At 43.6% G+C, this 13,040-nt stretch overlaps 1 protein-coding gene and 1 pseudogene across 6 annotated transcripts in view; both read left to right on the forward strand.

Moving 5' to 3' along the window:
- Positions 1-13,040, forward strand: part of Tnik (TRAF2 and NCK interacting kinase) — a 419,460-nt gene that overhangs the window by 120,174 nt on the left and 286,246 nt on the right. The gene's annotated exons all lie outside the window — the stretch shown is intronic.
- Positions 9,231-9,371, forward strand: LOC128106860 (uncharacterized; annotated as a pseudogene).

A 13,040-nucleotide genomic window follows, 5' to 3' on the forward strand; every position in this document is an offset into this window, starting at 1 on the left:
TTTTGTCATGCTTTATTTCTCTTCTCAGGCAAGTTACAAAGGTAGGAAAAGGCTATTTAGTTGTTTACAAATAATCAACTAAGTAATGGTGCCCATAAGAGATGAATGAAAGATAAAAACCTAGCCAAAATATCCTGCTATTCTAGAAAGTTCTTGGGTCAGGCCAATCAAATAACCTTGACACCACTTCTACATTTCTGAGTACATTAAAACCTCATTAATTTTCAGAGGAGGCTTGGGCTGAACCTGACCTTTCAAAGAGACTTAGAATGATGAATTTACCAAGCAATTTAAGAGGATAAACAGAAATTTGAGAAGTTTGTTGAAAAGCTTCTCTCCTTAAGTATATCTTAAACTATTATTTGTTTATCTTTATTGATACGCTAATGAGAACTAATTCTTTCGTGCTAAAGTCTTTCCTCCCTCAGAACACCACACACCATGACCTTGACCCCCAAATATTCATTCATTTAAGTGAGCCATCCTCCCTCAGAATAAAGGATAAAAAGGAATTTATCCTTTTTCCTTAAGTTGGTTTTCTGCATCTACTTGGTCATTAATCTGTGCAGCATTTTCTGCTGTGTCCATAGTGGCAACAACTTGGCATCTAAAGCAGCCAGAGCTGGTGAGTCCTTTGCTGAACCCTCATGTCTGGCCATTTTGGAGACTTGGAAATCATTAGTTGCTTATGCTGTAGATGTATGACCTCTGGAGAACACACAGCTAAGTCTTGGAATGGTTGCCTTTAATATCATGCACGGAGATGTGGTCTACCTCTCTCCTTGAGGTGAGATAGCCTTGTCTAACCTGAAGCTTACACACGGAATCATCTAAGAATGGAGCATAGATTTGTGAGAATCGTTCAGGCTTTTAATAACACATGCAGTAGGGAGAGCTCACAGATCATCCTTTATTACTGGAAAGCAGAGCGAACATTTCAAGTAGCGGAATCCATATTCCCTTGGAAGCACAGTCATTCCTCTGTGGACTGGACCCTCCTCACCCTAAGTGTGGCCTGCTGTCCCACAGGATGCCTGTCATCACCTGGAAAATGGTTAGAAATGGCATCACCCAGGCCGTCTCAAGGTTGCCCGGGGAAGCCTATTTTAAAGAAGATGTCCTCAGTGATTTCTATGTCCATTTCCATATTGGAGACAAGGAGTGAGGACATTGTCCTTGACCAAGAACTAAAGATAGCCTAACTGCTGAGTCGCTTTCCTAGATAAAGAGAAACATCCATCTAGAGTTCAGGATGGGCAGGATGTGGAGAATGAATCAGTCTATCAGTTTAACATTTGACTTCCCTGGAAATGAAGACCATTAACGACAAAGCATTGGTGGCCAGTCCTTGTGGGCTTGTACCCGAGAGCTGAGTCACCTTTGAATAAGTGATAAAGAGACAAGTCATCTCAGCTCGGGCACTGAGAGGAAATCTGTGGAGCCAGACTGGAGACACTGGCTGCTAGGGTGCACTGAAATTACCCTGCCATCTCATGAATTCAATAAGTGTTCTAAACCTCATCCTTCAAGGTGTGCTAGAACTTAACCTGGTGCTTTGCACTAAAATGAATTATAAATAAAAGAACACAGGAACATGAGGATAAATGAATTGTCTTCCTTTGGAAAGCAAGATGTAATCAGTGCATCTCATGAAAATACAAGAATGGGACACAATACACTTTTTAGAGCAATATTTCATGTGATCGATCATGCTGAGTATCTAAGATGGTTTTCTTTCAAGAGATGAATCAGGTCTCGTTACAGAGGCCGAATTCATCCACAACCTGTGCACCGTTAGAACTCAGGCCCAGCCCCTTGAAGGTGGTACCCACTGTTAAGGAGCAGATCTCTCCCACAGCCTAGAGAGATCAGGGCAGGCCTCCCTGCAGCTTCTGGACCAACCCGAGTGAAGTTGTCTGTATAGCCAAACAGGAACCCCTAATTTACAGTCCTGTCCATCACTTGGCTCTCCCATGGTCTTTGCCAGGAATATGGTGTTGAACTAAATCATATAGTGAAAACTTCCTTCTACCCTTCAACAGTTAGAAAAGTCAGATGGTGTTTTTGTCTGGGTTTTTTTTTAAGGTTTTTTGGGGCAGGTCTCTAACAAGACTCCTCTGTCCCGATTCTTAATGGTGTTTGTCTCACATTTATTGTACCTTCTTGTTCTACCTGTGCTTGTTGGCAATAGTAATATATAATTGCTAATGTGTGAAAGAATGTGTGAGGCAGACAAAAATGTCCTGTAGCTATTGTTGTTATGGAGGGAGCAGAGGACTAGTGCTTAAGAGCATCAACTCTGGAGTCATTGTTCTACTGAAGATGTTAGACCACTGACTGCATCTCACTAGAGCCCCAGTCTATGGCACTTGGGAGTTCCCATCCTCCAGATCTTGAGATGCTGACTTCTATTGTTCAGGACCTCTCCAGGGATTTGTATAGCAAGACTCATGGACTAAGACAACGTTGTCTTACGGTTTATAACTATTCTACGTGTTTCCTAGAAATGCATCAGATATTTTTTGAAGGAGAGAGGATCAAGCCTTCTAAAAGCTATATGAGGCCTTCTTGCTCTGGGAGCAGGTAACCCACACCGAGAAGAAAAGCCACCTTAGAATCTGCTTTCAGAGGATCCTGGGTACCACTGACATTGTCAGCTCACAACACTGAATTCCCATTCCAGAGGAGTAAATTGTGCTCTTATCAATTACTTTCAAATATTGGGAAGGAAATGTATTTGTCTCCATCCAAAATGCAATGGAAATGGAGTGATTATAGGAATATTAGAAATATAGAGTTGGAAAATTATTTTGACTTTTTGTTGTCTTGTTTTAATAGAATCCTAGATGGGTAGTTTGAGGGCAGTGTGTGCAATACATGCAGATCAAGGCTAAACTCTCTACTGGATGACATTGCCTCTTGGAACTTAGCAGCCAGCCTCCTCTAGATCCCAGCTGATTAGTCTATGCCCTGAGGCTACTTGATCTTTGTGAAACCATCCCAGCTGGTAGCATCCCTCACTGATGTCATTTCTGTGTGAATGTCTTACTATGGTGGGGAATCTTTATCAATTATCTGCTTCTGTCCATGTGATGGGAGAGTTATTATAGGATCATTTCATGGGCTGATAAAGGGAGTTGCTTTGTCCCAACTGACAATAGTTCTTAACTTTCTTAACATCATGCATCACTGCTTCTGAAAACAATCATAATATATGATTCAAAATAGAATTATGTGATTAGAGAATTCTGATTGCTCCTCTGGATTCATGCTTCAAATTCTGCTAGTAGCTCAGTAGTTTTTGTCTTTTGTGGGTTTTTTCTTCTTTCTCCTAAAAGATGAAGGTAGCTCAGATACTACATGACACTCTTTATGGCATTTTAGCTCATCTCAGTGCTACTCAAGGATCAGCTGTGTGAATTCCAACTACATGATTGGTTGTTATTGTTTCCAAAGCCTATAGTTTTTAACTAAATTATTCTGTTGTTCCTGATACACAAAGTGGCCCAGCTTTGCCCATCTCACCAAGAGGTCTAGGAGCTTAGGAGAACAAGGGAGATTGCAAAACCAGAATATATTTGACATCTAGTCTTTTTTTTTTTTTTTTTTTGGTTTTTCGAGACAGGGTTTCTCTGTGTAGCTTTGCGCCTTTCCTGGATCTTGCGCTGTAGACCAGGCTGGCCTCGAACTCACAGAGATCCGCCTGGCTCTGCCTCCCGAGTGCTGGGATTAAAGGCGTGCGCCACCACCGCCTGGCTAGTCTTTTATCCTTAACATTCTGATGGATTTCCCCTGGACACTGTGAAACTGTGTGGTCTCAATTTAAAATGAGTTTAAGATAATTCCTACAGAAGAATAGACTTACAACGTTCTGCATCTTCCTGCTGCTGTTTGCCACGGAAAGGTGTGTCTCCAGGAGGCAAACAATTCTATAGTGTTCTGGTTTGGAAGCACAGGCAGGAGGCTAAATAATACATATGTGCCTGTACTCAAGGTAAGAAACTGTGTTTATGGTGGCTGTATTCACTGTCAGCAGCAAGAAGTAGCCTAGCACTCTGGTCACGTTAGGGTGCCTAAATCCATCTGAGGTTCTTCCTGGAGGGACATACAAGGATCCATGCAGCTTCATTCCATTTCTAGATCATTTATAACCACATCCTGGGATCCTGGGCATGATCTGGACAGCAGCTCTTTTTAGCCGGGAGGAGGAGCATGTCTGTACAGGTGCTAAGCCTCATCTTTGTGCCTGCTCCCTTCTGAGAAGTCATTTCCCAAGGTCTTCTTGGTAGGAAAAAGATGGCCTTCCTCTCCACCCTCATTACTGTTAATGAAGGACGGACTCATAGAAAGGTTTGTTTGTGAGATTAGATCTCTGATCTTTTCGTCCCCACCCCACTTCAAACCTAAGTGCTGTACTTGACATTCTTCCAGATCACTGCTGGCGCTCCTGTGGATTATATGTTTTATGGTGCTCTGTTCTATTCTAAAAGGATCTTTGTGGGGCTGGAGAGATGGGTTAGCTGTTAAGAGGACCTGAGTTCAGTTCCCAGCACCCACATCGGGCAGCTCACAACTGTCTGTAACTCTGGCTCCAGGGGCTCTGACACTTTCTTCTGGTCTCTGCAGACGTCTGCACCCATTTACACATACCTACACACCAGTACAGATCAGTTAAAAATACCATTTTAAAGAGGATCCTTGTTGTATGTTCTCTTGAGAAGAAAATGTTAATGAGTCACCCACTTGGCTGATTTCCTTGTAGGTATGACTAGCAAAATGTCATCCTAAGGGAGTCCAAACAGAAGGCGTTGTTTGGCTAGGGGCTCATTTCTCTGGAGTCTGATGTGGTCTGCTGACTTCTCAGCCAAGGGCTATCAAGCTGCGCGGGCACCGTGACTTCCACATCTAGGATCCAGACACCACTTAGCAACCAGCCTGGCTACCAATGAGTAGAGAGATTTTCTGTACTAGGTGTTTGGTGCCTGAGTTGGGGTAGGGTTTGTTTGTTTGTTTGTTTGGTTGGTTTGTTTTTTTCTACTCAAGCATGTAAGGAAGTGAATGGAATATTATGACTTCAAAAGCCAAGTAGGAGGTCCCTAGGAAATCATCTTGTCCTGTACTCGAGCCCATCCCCAGACCAGCTCATTCTATTTCTTAAATAGTTTTTGATTTCCCTTGCTGTTTTCAGGGTCAAGGCAGTGGACACATCTCATCTGAATGCCTGCAACGGCCTGTCCACCAATATCACCTTACAGTCCCTGCTCTCCCATTGTGCAGCCAGTGGGGTCACATCACAGTGCTTATTTGGTCCTATTTCTGTCCTGCCTAATGCCTCTCATGTGGTGTCCAGTCTAGTCAAGACCACGCAAGACCCATTTCCTACCTGACCCCAGCCTCTGTCCAGACTGAGCTCTTGTGCTGCTCGTCATCACTCTCCCGACATAGCGAACTCTGTATGCTCCCTCCCGCTTCAGGACCTTCTGCCTGCTTTCTGGAATGTTCTCTCCTTATTAGCTCCATGTCACTTCCTTGCAAAACCTTTCCTCGTACTCTGGACACCTTCAGGCACTGTTTTAGTTACCACAGTCCCGGGTACTTTCACTATTTTACATACTACCCTCCTCAGACAGTGAGTCTCTGAGGGCGTGGACTTGTCCGCTCTGCTCACATCGTCTTCTCAGCCTCAGGACTGTGCCTAGCTGGAGCTGTAAGTGGAAGAAGAGAATTGTACCTGGCTTACATGCTGAGTGTGTATGTGAACAACTGCATTCAAATGACCAGAGATTTCATTATGGCTCATATGGCGAGAAAGTTGTGTCACACACTTTCAGCAGTTTTCTGCATAGATTGTAAAATCATTGCTCTGGACTCACAGGAGAAAGTATTGGTGTGTGGTGACTTGGGCCTGACAGGCTGTTGCTCTTTTAAGAGCACTGAATGCGAGTCCTCTGTAGCTAAACCTTCCTGCCTCCGGGTGCCTCTCCTTCAGACACACATGCTTGCCACTTGTTCCAGATCCTGCTTAAATGTCATTTTATTAGAGAAGCATTCCCCAACTGTCTCAATGACAGTAACAGCACCCAATCTTCTATTTGTTTTCAAGCTTACCGTGCCTTTTTTTCTGGTAGTACTCATTGCCATCTGCCATTCATTCATGCAATCATTCATTCCTCATCCCACTCCCTGCTAGACTGTATTTAAGGATAAGGATTCTGTTTGGTGAGTTCTCTGCCTTTTGTACCGAGAACAATGTAAAACATCTGGGAGACACTGAAAGTGGTTTCCAGATGTGTGCATGACCGTGGTGAAGAAAATGCAGTATTTTATGTCTATTTCATTAAGAAAAAGGGAGAAAGAAAAGGCCCATTTTTCACTCTTTGACCTCTGCTTGCAATTTACTATGATTGCTGTACATGTATTTATTTGTTTGTTTGTTTGTTTGTTTGATATAGCGTTCCCTGGGGTTTTCTTTCCTTGCCAAGCACCTTGGTGGTTGGAATGGGAGTGAGGGCCAAGTTCCCACACTACTAAATTGTGTTCTTATTAAAAATCTTGAACCTTCTTTAGAACTCATGACTTGGACTGGGAGGGAGATGGCTCAGTTAATACAGTGCTTGTTATGCAAGCATGAGGATGGAGCTTGAACACAAGTCGCCAACACGCACATGAAAGCCCAGACATGGTGTGCATGCTCAGAACCCCAGTGCTGGTGGGCAAAGACAGGCAGATCGTGGGGTCTTGCTGGAGCAGTCAGCTTCAGGTGCTGTGAGAAACTTCATCCAAAAAACCAAAAAAAGGCGGAGGAGCAGCATGGGAACATGCTTTGGTTTTCACATGCTCCCATTCAATGGGTGAGTGTACACACACACACACACACACACACACACACACGCACGCACGCACTAAATAAATTTTTATAGAAACCCTTGGCTTTTTGATTCTGCTGCTTCTGGAGCATTCTCATATACCCAAGGTTCAGCTACAACCACCCATTCTTTGGTGTGGCAAAAGTTAAATGTACACTCACATAAAACCCAAAATCCAAACAAGTTTTGGGGTGTTTTTATCCCCCAAATAGCAATTTATCCTTCATTAAGTGCCAGCCGAGCTTGCTGTTGCGTTCGGTTCCTCTCCAGGAGATGTGATATACAAAGGCAAAGGCTGGTGGTCACAAGCCAGAACACGGCAGAGCTCATTAAGTGCGTGGAAAATGGGAGCTGGGCTCTGGCCAGACTGCCAAACAAAGAGAGGCAAGAGCTTGTTCCCCAACTGACGAGCTGAGAGTGAGGTGAGAATGGGAATCATTTGGGTGAGCGAAAGGGGAAGAGATCAAATGGAAGCACTATACAATTAAGACCTATCTCCAGCCCCATGAGGGCTGACACATATCAGCTGAACCGTGGAAATCACTGTCGCTCCAGCCCGGAGAGGAATTTATTACCTCCTAAAAGAGGATGAAAAGTCAGATTTAGGGACAGTATGGATAGTGCTGGAGCCGTGTGCTGTGTGCACAAATGAATTTTCATTCTCTGTGACTCCTGAGTTGCTTGGTCATCTGAGAGCATGTTATAAATCAGAGTTCAAGATTTTTATTTTGAATAAAAATAGCATAGCATAGAACAGAATAGAAGAAACAGCGTCCATACTCTTGACAAGGTGATCAGTCCTGAACCAGCTCAGCAAGTTTACTGTAATTAAATGAGGGTGGTTTCAGGAGGAGGAATCCATTCGGAAAAATGAGAGTTTCTTAAGGCTCACGTGAGAAAAGTTAATTTAAGGAAATTGCACTTTTGTGGGATAAACAATGATTATCTTTGTGGTATCACATATTGAGTCCATGTTCACGAGATTTGCCCTGTGACTCTTTCAATTCTGAGCTGTGCAAAATGCATAGTGAGGCCTGATCGTGTAGTACATAGCCAAAATGAGGCCATCAATAAGTTCTTTCTTGCCTGAAAGCATTTTCAGCGTCTGAATGGCCATATGTCTCTGTCATAAAATCTGCTGCATTAGAGAAGCAGGAGAATGAACACATACATGTTCACCCCACCGGTTCTGACCACCCAAAACCTCTACAAAGCAGTAAGTACTCTAGAAGGACTGTGAAGAGCACTAGGATGGGGCACAGGGGCTGAGAGGTTCCTAATATGTATGAAGCCCCAGTCAATCTCTAGCGACACAAAACAAATTAAAAACATAGAAAGAATACTTGTCTATTAAAAAATATCTGCTGGACTTTAGAGATCAAACCATCTTTTGGGATGGACTAATAAGTAGAGTTACCCACAGAGAGTCACGCATGCACTGCTTCCCAGACGTGAAAGTACAAAATAGAAATGGAAACCGTGCTGTGATTGGACAGAGGAGAATGCAAAGAGAGGCAAGGTGCGGGCATCAGAGGGGTTTGTTTTTCTTTTATGAGAGGGAAATCATAGAGAAGATGAGAGTAAAGCAACATTATTTCTGGGAAGAGATACCATTTAAGAGCTGAACTGAGCAATAGGAAGAAGGAGGAAGCACATTTGAAATGCTCATGTCTTCTCAGATGTGTTGAGAGCTTTCCCTGTAACCTTCTTGAGCAGGAGTCTATGGGAAAGGGGCTGCCTTTTTGTTCTTTTCTGGTCTGGAGAGTGAACCCAGAACCTCATGTATGTTACACCAGTGTTCTACCAGGGAGCCGCACCTCAGCCCATCATGGGCTGACCCTTTGATACTATTGGAACAGGTGAGACATCTGAACTCACTGGTGACATCAAACAACTTCTTAACAGCTGATGCAGTTGAAAGACTGTACCAGGACTGAGATCAAACCAAAAGAAAAGGCATCAGGACACCAGCTGCCACACATACCACACACTCGGGAGAGCAGGAAAAAAGTTAGATGGGATGCTGTAATTGTTGCATGCAAAGCAGGCAGGCTGCTCAACAGGACATCCAGAGTCCATAGAGTCTGCAGAGGGGAGGCTTCCTTCTGAGAGCACATGGACAAGCACATGGCAATCCTTGGTACTGCTCGACATCACCCTGTGTTCTCTTCCCTTGGGCCACATGTTGACATTCCATGTGGGTGGATAGGGCCTTTCAACTAGATGGTGCCTCATTTAATTATTGTGAAGTTCCATCAGATGTTTCCTTCACTTGGTGGAGGTGATCAATAAATAACCTGGGAGATGGTTATTAAATGGCTGTTTAATAAGCATTGGTGTTTGGGTTTTTAAAATGATAACGTTATCACATCTGGGCCTTTTGGCTAAGAACAAGTGTGGTATCTGTTCTCAGTTCAAGCCATAAAGATGATTTTCTCTGAGTGGGATGAGTACCCTTTCACTCTGCCAGGACCTTGTCTTGGACTTCTTACATTGTCACATCTCCTCAGTCTGTTCTTGGTGATGGCAGTGACTCCCATGGCCTGGTGTAGACGACCTTCATGTGTTGAGGAATTCTAGCCAGGAATTTTCTGAGCCTTTCCTCAGTAGTGATAGTTCTATGTTTTTCTCATGATTATACTTGGCTTGAGGGAGGAAGAACTTAGAAGTAACATGTTTTATTTTGTTCTATTGAGGTTCAAATTATCAATATGACATCCTTGGGGAAGGCTGAAGGTCAAGGTCGGCTCAGGATGAAGGAAATCTACATGGTCTATGAAACTCACCGTGGCCCAGCCCATGCTATTCACTGTCTGAGCAAGATCTCATAGTATGTGACACTTTGGTGACCCCAGACTGTGGAGATGGGTCACTACCCACCTCAAAGAGCTCTCCTCAGAGAGCTTTCCTTTTTCCTTTTCTTATAAAAAATACTTACTTTAGTGTGTGTGTGTGTGTGTGTGTGTGTGTGTGTGTGTGTGTGTGTGTGTGTTGATGGCATATGTGTCTGTGCCTGTGGAGGCCAGAAGAGGGCATCACATCCTCTGGAACTGGAGTTTCAGACTGTTGTTAGCTGCCAGGCAGATGTTGGGAACTGAATCCAGGTATTCTGCAAAAGCATCAAGTGCTGGACGGTCTTCCCAGCCTCAGTTTCTCTGTTTTCTTAAATATCTTTATGCCAGTGTGAGGAAAGGGACAGAGGGGGAACCTCGTGGACCAACGCCTTGAGGGCTAGACAGCGTCAACTAGACTGCGGGTTGTTTTCCAGAAGCACGCCGGCTGCTCTGGAACTCACTTGTATACATGGAAAATCAATTGTACAGGCACGTGTGACGCATCAGCTCCTGCGTTACTGCCAGTGAAGCCTTCGAGGAACGTCCTTAGGGAGCTAACTGGGAGCCTTGTGGGAGAAATGAGTAAGGCCCACACTTAAGTGTAATTAGCAAGGTGTGATGAAGGGTACTCCAGAAGGCTTCGGTTATGTGTCATGTGATTGGGAAGCAGGGCTATTTCATCCTGTGGATCTGATCGCTAGTTTGAAATAAAACCGGGATACATTAAAATACAAACTGGACATGTCTGATTTATTTAATGGTATTTATTGGCAACCAGAGGCTGGTGTTTCACAACCGAATAGCCGTGAAGCTTGATAGGTATTGACTAGGTGCACTCACATCTGCTGCAGGGTGTGTTTACAACACTACATTTACTGCCTCTGTAGTGCTATAAAAGTAATATATGCTTCATATGGAAATCTAGGAGCACACAGGCAAATACAGGTGAAACATCTTAATCACCCCAATCCAACTCTGAAGATTGCAGCTGTTGCTTTTTGCTTTAAAAAATCATTTTAAACAATATTTTATTATTATTTTTAATTATGTGTATCTATATGTGGTTATGTGCACATGAGTACACATGAGTTGTCTGCAGTGACCGGAAGAGGGTACTGGATTCCCTGGAACTGGAGTTGTAGGCAGTTTTGAGCCATGTGATGTGAGTGCTGGGAAGTGGACTCAGGTTTTCTGCAAGGGCAGCGAGCACTCTTAACTGCTAAGCTATCTCTTGAGCCATTTTTAACTTACTTTCTAATGTGTTTTCTCATATTTTGGATCCTGCTGTATTTATATAGAATATTATAACTTTTAAAACATTATAGTCATTTTTATGTCATCATGTCTTTAGACTATTTTGATGGCAGATGAAAGCCCATTGTGTTTATCTGCTATACTGTACCTGAGCAGTTTCGTGACTTATTCCAGTTTCCTGCTGGAATGATTGGCTTTGAATATAGACCTTGAAGTTTTATACAGTTTTTTTTTTTGTATAATTGTGTAAGAACATGTCTGCACATAACGAGACAGGGACTAACTAACAGACTCAATGAGGCCGACTAGAAGGGACGGAGAACTGTCTGTGTGTGTGCTGGGGTGTGCCGCACACACACTGTGAGTGCTCCTTGGAGGATGGAGGATGTGCTCTGCTGCACACGGCACGTGATCAGAGTGGTAGTCTTATGGCATCAGGGCATCCAGGGAGCTGTAGCATCTTCCTAAAACATGCCAAGACTAGAAGAAAGGGTATCTCAGTATTCTAGCTAGCAGGAGCACAGCCATGAGCCTGTCTGGAGCTCAGCTGAAGGACCTCAGTCTGTCTGATCAACAGCCATTATTGAGGACCTGCAATACATGAGATGCTGTTCTGGGAGCTTAGGACATGGCCATATTCTAACAGATGTGGACACTCGTCTTCTTGAGACAGAGTCTAATGAAAATCTTCCATGGATGAGGATTGACTAAAAGAACTTGAGGTGTGGTTCTAGATGAACTGGTAGGGAAGAGGCAGAAACCATTGTGGCCCTCTAAGGTGCCAGCAGAAGCTCAGGATTAGGGCCGAGCCTCAGAATGGATCACGGCCAAACAGAGAATTGGGGTGACTTACCCAGAGGTGCATCTTCCCGGCCCAGCGGCACACTGCTCCACCTTGGCCTGAAGCCTGGCACCTGGATGCAGACACTGGTTGTGGGATACTGGAAGAAACAGAAACAGAACTGGAAATGTTCACAATGTGCAGCTAGCCTCTGAGCTCATGTGTGGTATAGAAGCTGTCGACAAAGATTTGTTGAATGAGTGCAACTCTAAAAACAAAGAAAGATGAGCGTTGCCAAAGAAGCATGGGAGGGAGACTAGTCATCGGAGCTCTGAGTCAGACCTAGGTCAAAATTTTAGTCCTATATTTTTATCTTTGTGACAGTTCATATAGAATTTTGAGTTTTACTTTCCTAACCTAAAAGCTGGGCTAATAATAGCCTACTTCATTATAAGACTTAAGCAACTCTAGTAAACAAGCTATGAAGATAGTAAGCATTCCATCAGTGTTAGTTAAAGAAGAAAGTAATGCTATTTAAATATGTGGGGCTCGGGGTATGCTGTCAACATTTTTCTCACTCTGTGGTGAAGTCAAGCTTTCCTTTTGATAAATACCATGACTATAGAAAATTGAGGGAATTTATGACTTTGCTAAAGAAGGTGGAATTTCATGTTCACCCACTTAGGCACATCAGCTGCCTTCTTATTGGAATGAGACTCCTCCAGAAACCAAGAAAATGGGGAGATTTTCATGTGTCATACCCTAAACAACCATTGTTGGTTGACTGGAAATCGAAGGTGTAGAGTGGGAGAGTCATGAGATGAATGTATCTTGTTCATTCTCTCAGACCATAGTAATTACAGAAAATAGGTTTATGCAGGGAACCTGATGAACTTAGAGCCTCCACATGGTTCACATTCCACACAAATAGCTCTACCCTTCACTCTGTGGGAGCAGCTTCTCTCCAGTCTGCTCCTGGGAGAAATGTAGATTCAGGGAACATTATCTGTTGCTATTTTGGTTTGGCTTATGATCATTGAAACAGTGTTGATTCCAATGGCATCTTGAAGTTCCTCCTTTGGGTGAGTCTGGCTTGCTGAGTTTCAAGAAGCAAATCAAATGGTGAGTGATTTATGTGGGCAGATGAACTTTACCTTCTGTGGCATTCCTGCCTGTATAAATTCAGGAAACCGCTGCCACGATGGCATACTCAGTGGGTGAGAAGCATTCAGATAGACTTCTGTTTTTGTGGATGAAAGACATTGTGGGAGTTAAGGAGCTGGTGTTGTATTAGAAGCCGTGCCA

The sequence above is a fragment of the Peromyscus californicus genome, unplaced genomic scaffold (assembly GCF_007827085.1).
Source record: "Peromyscus californicus insignis strain IS unplaced genomic scaffold, ASM782708v3 Scaffold_9__1_contigs__length_137607984, whole genome shotgun sequence".
NCBI classification, from domain to species: Eukaryota; Metazoa; Chordata; class Mammalia; order Rodentia; family Cricetidae; genus Peromyscus; species Peromyscus californicus.